Source organism: Hypanus sabinus, chromosome 20 (genome assembly GCF_030144855.1).
Source record: "Hypanus sabinus isolate sHypSab1 chromosome 20, sHypSab1.hap1, whole genome shotgun sequence".
NCBI lineage: Eukaryota > Metazoa > Chordata > Chondrichthyes > Myliobatiformes > Dasyatidae > Hypanus > Hypanus sabinus.
In genome coordinates this window covers 30292566-30305319 of record NC_082725.1, presented here as the reverse complement: position 1 = coordinate 30305319, position 12754 = coordinate 30292566, and the positions used below count along the sequence as shown (strand labels likewise).

Sequence of the window (12754 nt, the reverse complement as noted above, 5' to 3'; positions counted from 1 at the left end):
CATCCTGCCCAGGAAGAGACTGGTACACGCCGAGACCTTTCAGATGTTCTCCCTGGGTGCAGCCCAGTTGCCAGCCCCTCACCTCGGCTCCATCACGCTGTCCGACAACGACTTCACCAGGGTCCTGGCAGATTTCCCATCGGTTCTGGCAACGCAGTTCACAGTGGCCATGCCCCGACACGGCGTACAGCACCACATCCCGACCCAGGGACCACCCCTCCATGCCCGCGCTCGGCGGCTTCCCCCGGACAAGCTCCGACTAGCGAAGGAGGAGTTCCAGATGATGGAGGAATTGGGGATCATCTGGTGGTCCGACAGCCCATGGGCCTCCCCCCTGCACATGGTGCCCAAAGCAACGGGAGGCTGGAGACCGTACGGCGACTACCGCAGGCTGAATGAGGCTACCACACCGGACCGCTACCCTGTGCCGCACATTCAGGACTTTGCAGCAAACCTGCACGGCGCATGTATCTTCTCCAAGGTAGACCTCGTCCGAGGGTACCATCAAATCCCGATGCATCCTGACGACGTCCCCAAAACGGCTCTCATCACCCCGTTTGGCCTTTTCGAGTTCCACCGCATGCCGTTTGGCCTGAAGAATGCCGCACAGACATTCCAGCGGTTAATGGACATGGTGGGACGGGACCTGGACTTCGCATTCATCTATTTGGACAACATCCTTATAGCCAGCAGCAGTCGTCAGGAGCATCTGTCCCACCTCCGTCAACTCTGCGCCCGACTGAGTGAGTACGGTCTTACAATCAACCCCGCCAAATGCCAGTTCGGACTCGATACCATTGACTTCCTGGGCCACAGGATTACTAAAGACGGGGCAACTCCTCTGCCCGCTAAGGTAGATGAGGTCCGCCACTTCCCCCGACCCACCACGATCAAAGGCCTTCAGGAATTCGTAGGTATGGTCAATTTCTACCACAGCTTCCTCCCTTCAGCTGCCCGGATCATGCGCCTCCTGTTCGCCCTGATGTCGTGTCCGAGCAAGGACATTACCTGGGACGAGGAGTCCGCCGCCGCTTTCGTTCAAACAAAGGAAGCTTTGGCGAATGCCGCAATGCTAGTACATCCCAGAATGGACGCCCCTACCGCCCTCACAGTGGACGCATCTAACACGGCAGTCAGTGGGGTGCTGGAGCAACTCATCGCAGGTCGCTGGCAACCCCTGGCGTTTTTCAGCAAACACCTGTGGCCACCCGAGCTCAAGTACAGTGCTTTCGACCGGGAACTGTTGGCGCTCTACCTGGCAATCCGGCATTTCAGGTACTTCCTAGAAGGTCGGCCCTTCACCGCGTTCACGGACCACAAACCGCTTACCTTTGCGTTTACGAAAGCGTGCGACCCCTGGTTGTCCCGCCAGCAACGCCACCTGTCCTACATCTCTGAATACACTACGGATGTCTGGCACGTCTCGGGTAAGGACAATGTCGTGGCGGATGCGCTCTCTCGTCCTACCGTTCATGCCCTTTCCCAAGGGGTAGACTTTGAGGCACTGGCAGAGGTGCAGCAGGCGGATGAGGAGATTCCGAGTTACAGAACCGCAGTCTCCGGTTTGCAGCTCCAGGACCTCCCCGTAGGCCCAGGTGAGAGGACCCTACTCTGTGACGTCGCCACTGGCCAGCCCCGTCCCGTCGTCCCGACAGCCTGGCGGCGCCGTGTTTTCGACTCCATTCATAACTTGGCACATCCCTCCATCCGGATGGTTTCCAGCAGGTTCGTTTGGCACGGACTCCGCAAACAGGTCAGTGAATGGGCCAAAACGTGCATGCACTGCCAGACAGCTAAGGTGCAGCGGCACACCAAAGCCCCACCGCAGCAGTTCCATCCCGCCCACCAGCGTTTCGACCACATTCATGTGGATATCGTGGGCCCCCTGCCAGTGTCCCGCGGAGCGCGGCACCTCCTGACTATCATGGACCGGTTCAGAAGATGGCCAGAGGCGGTCCCGCTCACCGACACCACCTCCGAATCTTGCGCCCGAGCCCTGATCACCACCTGGATATCTCGCTTTGGTGTACCGGCCCACATTACTTCCGACAGAGGCGCCCAGTTCACCTGTGGTCAGCTATGGCCAGCCTTTTGGGGACTCAGCTGCACCACACAACTGCCTACCACCCACAGTCGAACGGGCTTGTGGAGCGTTTCCACCGTCACCTGAAGTCGGCCCTCATGGCCCGCCTGCGAGGAGCCAACTGGGCGGGCGAGCTTCCCTGGGTCCTACTCGGCATCCGCACAGCGCCCAAGGACGACCTGCACGCCTCGTCGGCCGAGTTGGTATACGGCGCGCCCCTGGTCGTCCCCGGGGAGTTCCTACCAGCCCCACGGGGGCAAGAGGAAGATCCCGCAGCAGTCCTGGGCAGACTACGCGAGAAGCTCGGTAACCTGACCCCCATACCCACTTCACAGCACGGGCGGCACCCGACCTGCATACCCAAAGACCTGCAGAACTGTAAGTTTGTGTTTGTACGAAGGGGCGGGCATCGGCCACTGCTGCAGCAGCCATACGAGGGGCTGTTTATGGTGCTCCGGAACAACGGGTCCACGTTCGTGCTGGACGTTGGGGGGAAAGAGGAAGTTTTCACGGTGGACCGCCTCAAACCGGCCCATGTGGACCTGGCACAACCGGCCGAGTTTCCGGCACCTCGGCGCAGAGGCCGACCTCCCAAGCAGGTTCTGGTCCAGACTATGGACATTGGGGGGTGTATCGCCGGTTCTGGGGGGGGGGTTATGTGGCAACCCATTTCCTGGCACATCCGAACCGGCTCACAATTAGATAGCCTACGGGGGGTTTGCAAGCACAGAGCTTTGGAGCCTCTGCGCCACGGTGGGCAGGTTGAGGGAGGCTTAAAAGTGAGGCTGAGGATTTCTAATAAAGTTTTTTCCTTCGACTGCAGTTACCGACTCCGTGTCGTAATTTTAGCGCTGCGTGTAGCACACCGCTACAACACCACTAATCCTTTGCCTTTATTCTGAGGAATAAATGGAACTCTCTGGTTTCTTCGGTTGCCCAAGTCTACGGAAGACAATCTCCAGCCCCACCAATCGTGTGAGATTGAGGCGTGAGACCCCTTCCCCACCAAACCCCCTGTTTGTGTGGATGCTGTGTAATTCACTATCCTGTTACAAATTAATGCCACAAAATAACAGACAGTATACTGCATACAATTAAAGGAATTATATTTATGAATCTTAACTAAAGGGTTAGTAAAGAATAACAAAAAGAAAAGGGCCCATTCTAATTAAACAGTCAAATGTGCACAAGTTGGAGCTCATCTTGAACTTCTTTGTCACTCACGTGCTGGGCCCTTGGTCAACATAAAGAACACAGCACCTTCCAAACATCGCTCGCAATCCACCTTGAACAAATGGATTCCCACCAGACTGTATGCTACGACCAGTTCTCCCCAGCATCTTCTCTCTTCATCTCTTCTTGAACAAAAGCCCAAGACCAACCTTAGTGTCCCTCACCGAGAAAAACCTCCCGCTAATTGGGTGGCACACATTCCACATCATCCCTCATCTTGAACAATAACCCAAACAGGCTGACAGCAGAACAGACTGCTCTTATAGAGCTGCTAAATGAAATACCTACAGCGTAACAGTAGCTGAACCAGGGCACTACACAAATTTCAACCACCAGATTCTGCTTCCTATTACTCAGCTAATTTTGGGTGTATCTAACTAGATTTACCTGGATTCCATGGAACCCGAATTTGTAGACCAAGCTATCATGTGTAGGACTTTATCAAAAGCCTTGTTGAATTCCAGATAGATGGTATCCTTTGTCCTAACCTCGTCAGTTACCTCTTCATATAACCTTATAAGATTTATCAAAAATGATTTCCCATGCACAAACCCCTGTTGACTACTCCTAATCAGACTTTGTCTACCCAAATGCTGTTTGATCCTGTTGTTCAGAATTCCTTCTAGTAACTTCCCTACTAATGACTGTCTTGTAGTTTCCTGCCTTGTCCTAGCTACCCTTAAACAATGGAAGAACATTCAATTCCTTCCAGTCTTTGGAAGCTACACTAGTGGCTAACGATAAAGAAAATATCTCTGCAAGGACCTTTACAATTTCTTATCTATCCTCCTACAAAGACCTTGGAAGTACTCTGTCAGGCCCTGGGAATCTATCTACCTTAATGCACTGTAAGGTGCCAAAACCTCCTCCATGGCAATACGATTGTCTTCCAAAACATCTTCACTTGTTTTCCTTATTTCTTGAGCAACTATGATTTACTCCTCAGTAAACATCAAGCAGAAATATAAATTAAAATCCCACTGCCCTCCTGTGTCTCGATTCATTGGCATGCCTGATAATCTCTAAGGGGACCTATTCTCCCTAGCCACCCTTTTATTCTTGATACAGATAGAAAACTTCTGGAATCTTCCTTAACCTTACATGTTAGATCTATCTCATATCTTCTGATCTCATGTTTTCCCTCCTAAGAGTATTCTTAATTTTTTTTATAGTCACCAAGGGGTTCGATCATCCCCAGCCTCCTAAACCCATATGTGGTTTCTTCTTTCTCTTGATCAGAGCCTCAATATCTTTTGTCAGCCAAGATTCACTAAAGTTGCCAGGTTTACTCTTCACCCTAAGAGGAACATGTTGTCTCTGGTATATCACACTGTTAATAGCATCCCCCCTGCTATTTATTCCTATCCCTTTAATAGGCTCATCCAATTCAGCTCTGCTAGATCTCTCTTAAGTTACCCAAAATTAGCTGTGCTCCAGTTTAGGACCCTAACCAGTGGACAGGTCTTATCCTTTTCCAGTACTATCTCAAAACAAATAAATTTATGGTCACTGGAGCCAAAGAGTTCCCTGCCTGCTAGTTCAGTTATTTGCCCTGTCTTGTTCCCTAAAAGTTGGTCCATATTAGATGAACCCTCCCAAATAGGGCATTCTACATCTTCTATGAAGAAACTTTCCAGGACATATTTCACAAATTCTATCCTGCCCAGGCCCTTAACAATTTAAGTACTCCAGTCACAATTGGGGAAATTAAAATCTCCCAAGAATACAACCCTATTATTCTTACAACAATGAACAATTTCTCTACACACCTGCTCTTCAAGTCAATCTAGTGACCTTCACCTGCTTGTTTCTCCCTTCTACCCATATGGCCTCGCTGGACAATCTCCCAAGAAATAAGGGAATAAAATCATGAAAGTTATCCAGACTTCTTTAAAATCAAGTTACAAAATATAATGACTAATATTAAAAATCTGTTTTTAATTCTATGCATTTTTTTGCTTATGCTAGAAACTCCAGCCAAACTTATTGCACCACATTTGGGGCTTGATTTATGTTTCTGAGGGAGCTTTTCTGGGTGCCAAGATGAACAAATTGCTGTAGAGATAAAAGCACTCTAAAGGTATTTTGTAAAAACACCATTCGCTATTAATGTTTATCTTGAGGTACATTTAGATGACTCATGTGGGCAAAGCCAATGTTACTAATCATTGCAACACACACATTAAATGTTGGAGGAACCCAACAGGTCAGGTGTCATTTATGGAAATTAATAAACAGTTGACTTTTCAGGCTGAGACCCTGCTTCAGGACTGGGGGAAGATGCCAGAATAAAAAGGTTGGGGGAGAAGGAAGATAGCTGGAAGGTGTTAGGTGGATTGGAAAGTTGAGAGGCTGGAGAAGAAGCAATCTGATCGGAGAGGAGAGTGGAAGGGGGAAAGGACCCAGGGTGAAGTGAAAGAGAGGTGAGAGGAGGTAAATGCCCAGAATGGGGAATAGAAGATAGGGGAGGGGGATGGGAAAATTAACGGAAGGAAAAATTAATATTCATACCTTCAGGTTGGAGGCTGCCCATACAGAATATCAGAGTTGCTCCTCTATCCTGAGGGTCGTCTCACCATGACATAAGAGGAGGGCATGGGCCAACACGTCAGAATGAGAATGGGAATCGGAATGAAAATGCTTCCAATTTCACCTTGTTTTTCTATCGGTAGCTTTACTGAATATAATTATTACAATGAATATTAGCATATGGTGTTACTAATGATGAGTATCAATAACGATCTCAAAACAGTTAGAGATGGTCCCAGTAGCAAAGTGAAATTGTCAAACGTCTTCTTCAGTTGGATGAATTGACTGATGGTACACTTTGAGGGAGGTAAGAAGCTTGAGGTTTCTGTCTCTCCCATTGCTAATTATTTGTCTAAAAATTTGGCACAGAAATCAACGGTTCCTTTCCCCCCACTTTCTATCTGTTCCATCTCATGTACAAAGGTGCTTTACAGTTATAACTGCGTGGTTAAATACATCTCCAACACCGTACACAAGCTATACAAGAACCTGCCCTGAATGGTAGTGAGGAACAAGTGCTATGCCTGACTCTACACCTCCTCCTTCACTACCACTCAGGGCCCCAAACAGTTCTTCCAGGTAAGATGACACTTCTATTGGGGTCTTCTACTGCATTTGGAGTATATCGGTGAGACCCAATGTAGATTGGGAGATGGCTTCACTGACCACCTATGTTCTATCTGCCAGAAAAAGCAGGATCTCCCAATGGCTACCCATTTTAATTGCACTCCTCATTCCCATTCCGACATGTTAGTCCATGGTCTCCTGTACTGTCGTGATGAGGCCGCACTCAGGTTAGAGGAGCAATGCTCTCTGGGTAGCCTCCAACCTGATGGCATGAACATCGATTCTTGAACTTCCAGTAATGACCCCCATGCCTTCATCACTTCCCACTCCCATTTCCCTCTCTCACCTTATCTCCTTATCTATTCATCACCTCCTTCTGGTGATCCTCCCCCTTTTCTTTCTTCCGTGGCTTTCTGTCTATCAGATTCCTCCTTCTCCAGCCCTGTATCTCTTTCACCAATCAACTTGCCAGCTCTTTACTTCACCCCTCCCCCCATTTCACCTATCACTTCATGTTTCTTTCTCCCTACCCCCATCTTCTTACTCTGTCTCCTCATCTTTTTCTCTCCAGTCCTGATGAAGGATGTCAGCCCGAAACTTTGACTGTAGTCTTTTCCATAGATCCTGCCTCTCCTGCTCAGTTCTTCCAACATTTGATGTGTAAATTTGAAAAGATGATGTTCACAGAGCAATAATGAACATTTCAAAGGTGTGGTTAAAGAGCAGATATGTTGAGTTAATTTGAAAGTTTCTAAAATAAGTTTGGAATTAACTTGTAACAAATTACACAATTGACAAATACTCAAATTCATAAAATGTGTAATTAATATAATAATTCTCACTTAAAAAATCACAGCTACTGAAGAAAAACAAACTAATATCAGACATCTCTGAAGAGAAAAACATAGCTAATATCAGACATCTCTGAAGAGAAAAACATAGCTAATATTTAAGATTAGTGACCCCTTCATCAGAACTTTCTGTTGTGGAGGAGAGGAAAGATGCGGAGTGAATAAAAGGTAAGTTTGCAATAGAAATGAGTTTGTTGGAAATATTTAGCAAATCAGGCAACATTTGTGAAGTGAGAAAAAAAACTGAGTTAATGTTATAGATAGTGACATTACATTAATAATGCTCAGGAAAAAGATGGTTACCTGAAATTGTTGACCTCTGTATAAATTTCTGAGGTGACAGTGTGCCCAGGTGGAAAATGAATATCAATGGAGGGTAGAGGTTTGGGTCGTTATAGGAGTAAGTAAGATGTGTGGGGGTACAGATGAGATAATAGTTTGTGGGATTAACAGATGTGTGTGTGTGTGTGTGTGTGTGTGTGTGTGTGTGTGTGTGTGTGTGTGTGTGTGTGTGTGTATGAAAGGGTAGTATTCTGTGGGTCTGGGTTTCACCTTGAAATAACTGGTGAAGACACGAAAGTTCTTCTGGCATAGTTCTATGGATCCTCACAACTGGCAGACAATATGTTAGCTATCTCCTTCCAGGATCATCACCCAATAGCAGTCCTAACAGATCCCTGGACACCCTTCACCCCCACACAACCCCGATGCACAGGACACCCCTCCTAAAACAAAAACAGCAGTATGCTGGGGGACCTAAGCAGGTGGAATGATATCTAGGGTTGGGAGAATGGGGAAAGGGATGGAGAAGAAATTGTTGGCACTTTGGGTCAAGGCATCTTGATGCAGGAACATCGATAATTTTTCCTCCCAAAAGATGTGGCATGACCCTCTGAGTTTTTCCAGCAACCTTTTTTTGTCTGGTTTGCTCAATTGTTGGGAAACAAGCACACCCTGTCTTAGCACATTTTTGGGTTTAAACAATGTTTTATCTGGATCCAAAATTTCTTGCCAGAATCAGAAGCCACAGAATAGTTTATCCTGCAAAAAATTAATGGTCATATCACATTGCAGGTTCCAATTTATTCCAAAGTATGACTGCACTGATCAGCCTCATGCACAACAATGAATTGGCTGAATGAGTGATCAGGTCTAGACAGTGCAGCAAGAGGTCAATAGAATTACTACACTGGTAGACAACATTAAGCAGAGCAGATTTGGAAATTGGATTGAAGGATTTGCTTGTCTGGTGGCATGCTGCTACCCTCTGTATTAAATTAACAATATCGCTCAAGGCAGCCACAGTGGCAGTTTAGCCTACGTTTGGATTAACAGCTTATTTTTTTTCCAGTAGTCACAAGGGAGGAAGTTAATCCTGAAAGGTATTATTTTATCTATCTGATCTATGATTTTCATAACTTAGTAAAACTTCAGAGTATAATTTTTCTTCCTTGCAAAGTGTGGAGATGTTCTTAATTAATGGACGGAAATACTGTATCAACTTGCCAATCCTTACACTGTGCTCAATTCCCTACAGCGTCATAGAATGATAGAGCACAGAAAAAGACCCTTCAGCCCATCTGGTCCATGCTGACCCAAATGCCCATCCAAGCAAGTCTCCTTTGCCTGGATTTGGACCAGAGCCTCAGAGTCTTTCCCTTCTGTGAATAAAAAAAAAGTAGGTGTTGAAATCTGAAACAAAGTAGAAAACGCTCAATACGTTCACCAGACCTATAAGCGCTAAATGATGTTTTGTGTCAGAATTCATCCCTGATGTGGATATTTTCCTTCAGTAAAGGCTTAGTTCTCTGAAACATTTGTCACTAGTGTAGAATAGTGTCCAAGCAAGAACTATCTCAACGTCCCATTGATCCTTCAGAAATCAGGATGATGTGGGTACATATTGATATCCTGGAAAATAAAATGGCTTTTGGATTTGACTTTGATCTCTTGAAAGATTCTTTGGTGTGGGTCACAGAAAGTACAATTCTCTGATATAATGTGATTCTGGATGTGATTCTAAACCTCATTCCCATTGTTTACATATATATACTGGTTTACACAAAAAAAAATTGACAAATTCATTTCTATTCCCTATGGCAGGAGTTCCCAAACTATTTTATGCCATGGACCCCTTCCCATCATTAACTGAAGGGTCCATGGACACCAAGTTGAGATCCCTGCCCTAAGGAGACAATGGTGACATCTGAAAGTCAGAAATGATCAGATCTATTCAGAAGTATTTAGGGGATGGTGGAAAGGGATCAGAGAGGAAAAAATATAGGTCTGGTGATAACTCCTCTGAGCAGATTTTCATTCTTGACAGTTTGATACGAGGATTTCCTGGAGTAGATTCCTCCAAAGCAGTTAAAGAATGGTAATTTCGGAGCCCCTCCTCCTTTGCAGCAAAGCATCCTTGCATTGTGCACTTTACTCCCATGGAAGATAACCAACAATCTCAAAGGGTTAAAGGAATTCACAGAACATTGCAAACACAAACCACTACCTACAGACGTCCCTGGGTATCTGGTGTACCGAGTATGATGTTGTTACAGTAGGTACATGGGCGAAAACATTAAGAATGTTTTTCAGTTTAAAATTGCTGCTTGAACATATAGTCTTTTTGGAAAACAATAGAATATCTAGATGATCACAAATGGGTGTTATATAGACATACCCGATGAATATTACATAGTCTGGCAGCAATATCCTAAATGTCATTCCTGCTTGTAAGTGGTAAGTAATAACCCTGGACATACTAATTGCTCATGAATTGCCTGAGTGTAAAACTTCTGCTACATCGATTCTGTTGTGGCAGCAAATGGGCCAGGAAGTACATTACATTCAGGTGAAAAGCCATTTCCGCTGAATCATATTTACTTGAGATTCTTATCTCAATTCAAAACATTCTTGAAGTTAGCATGAAATAGGATTCCTCCAAGATTTATTTTATTCAGGGATAACTTTTACTGGTTCCATATTTTCTTGCACTGAATCCATATGACACCTTTCCAAACCTGTGACACAGCTAAGGACAATGTCTGAGTTAATGAAGTTAACAAAATTACTCATAATTTATTGCACCGTCACAGCACTTTAGAGCATGTGGCATTTAAAATGCCCCAGATTATGTGCTACTCTGTATTTAGTAGTTAAATCTTTCCCCATGCCTTAGTTGTGTCATAGTGGACTGCTTCTAATTCCCACTGGAGAAAACCACTTGCACCTGAATGCTGAGAATGCTTAGATTTTTTAAAATATCAATTTTGTGCTGAGTTGGCAAATAAATGTGTAGCTTCATCAAGGGGCAGGACACCTCTTAAATGCTTGGGACAGAAAAAAAGTGAACATTACTATCTTAATTTGTTATCATATTGATCATTTAGAAAGTTCACACTATGATCTGTTACTCTCTTTTGAACAAAATTTAAATGACACAGGTGTGATGCGAGGAAAATTCTCACAAAATGATATTATATTTATATTTTTAATCCATCAACCTCCTGACTGTAGTCCTCCAGTAAACTTGGGTTGGATTATTAGACCTCCAAAAGGACCATAACCTTGTCATAGGGATTGGAGGCTTGCATGCTTCAATGACCCGGAGGGCTATGTTGGTTAGAATAAGGGCCTTGTGCTTTGACTCTAGGTAGGGTCACCCATGCCACACATGTCAAAGGGTAGAGGCCAGACTAAGAGTGGTCCACTGGTCATTCAGGTTTGGGGGTTTAACTCAGGGGTAACAAACCTGTCCTTCCTGGCAGTAGTGCATCTAAGAGATTGTGGGATGGGTGGTAGGGATCGTCAACAATGCTTTGGGCTCTTCCTTGGTAACAGTCCCATTACATTACCAGATAATCCATTCAGTGGTTTTTATTGTCTTCTGTAGGGTCTTGCAGTCCGATGCTTTGCCGCTTCCATACAGTACAATGACGCAGCTAGACAAGGTACTCTTGATGGTGCTCCTGTAGAAAGTTGTTAGAGTAGGGGTGAGTGGCCTTGCACAGCTCAATCCCCTCAGGATTTGTAGACACTGCTGCACCTTCTTGACTGGTGAGGAGATGTTGTGGTTCTCGTTTAGATTGTCCATTATGTCCATGCCAAAGAGCTGTGTCCTCTTCACTTCTCTCTTCATGGCAGAGCCATTGTTTTGCAGTGGAGAGTGGCTGACCTGTTCCTTCCTGATGTTCATAATCATCTTGTTCGTCTTGTCTACGTTGAGACTCAGAGAGGCTTGTCAAATGATGCAAGATCAGCAACCTACCTCCTCTCTGTATACCAACTCATCATTGTTGCTGATGAGCCCAGCCACTGATGTATCCTCAGCACACTCAATGATGCAGTCTGAGCTGAATCTGGCAGCACATTTGTGAGTCGGTAGCGTGAACAGCAGCAGACTGAGCACAAAACGCTTCGGGGCACCGGAGCTCAGCATGATGGGGCTTGATGAGTTGCTCCCAACTCAGGCTGAGTAGGGTCCTTCCATCGAGAAGTCCAAGATCCAGTTCCAGAGAGGGGGTGTCGTGTCCCAACGAGGACAGTTCACCCACCAACCTCTGAGGGATGATCGTGTTAAACACTGAGCTGACGTTGATGAACAACATCCTGCCATTTCAGGCAGCATTGTCTAGCTGGGACAGGATGGAGTGGAGGGCCGAGGCCATGGCATCATCAGTGGACTGGTTTGAACAACAGGAAAACTCGAAAGGGTCCAAAGTAGCTGGAAGGTGGAATTTTATACGGTCTATTAATAACCATTCAAAGCAGTTCCTGATAGTTGAAGTCCTTGCCACTGAGTGGTAATTATTTAGGCCAGTTTCCATTGCTCTCTTGGGCACCAGAATGATGGTGGCTGCCTTGAGGCCTACAGGCAAAGTTAACTGTTTCAGAAAGATACTAAAGATGTCCATTAAGACCTCCTGTTAGCTGGGCCGCAAAGTCCCTCAACACCTGATCAGGTAGGTATGCTGTTCGTTCCTGCAGCTTTGTGTGGGCGTGCCCTAGCTAGGCCTTCCTCACCTTGAGTGTAGCCAGACTGTGTGTCTGTTCCTCAGGAAGAGAGGGGGCTTTCTTTGATCTCACATCATTTTTGCATTAGTTCATTAAAAGAATTTGTGAAGCGTTGGCAGCCTGATCACACTGGAGTACTATGTGGCCAGAAAGATCTGCTATTGATGCCTTAGAAAATGAGTCATCTTTTTTGTTCCTTCTGGTTAGTTTATCCTTCCTGTTAGCATGAGTCCCTTTGTGGTGGTTGACAGCAACTGCAGCAAGTAATTTGAAAGCAGGAAACAGTTCACAGTTATTTCACTGTGTGTTTGATCGGAAGAGGTGAGAAACCCAATCACAAACAAGGGGAAATCTGCAGATGCTGGAAATCCAGAGCAACACACAGAAAATGCTGGAGGAATTCAGCAGGACAGGCGGCATCTGAAAGGTCCTGCTGAAGAGTCTCAGCTCGAAACGTCGACCCTACTCTTCTCCATAGGTG

General features: G+C 45.8%; 1 pseudogene; it reads left to right on the top strand.

The window, feature by feature from the left end:
- The first annotated feature begins 11925 nt into the window (after positions 1-11925).
- Positions 11926-12754, top strand: part of LOC132378202 (RNA-binding protein 25-like) — a 55805-nt pseudogene continuing 54976 nt past the window's right edge.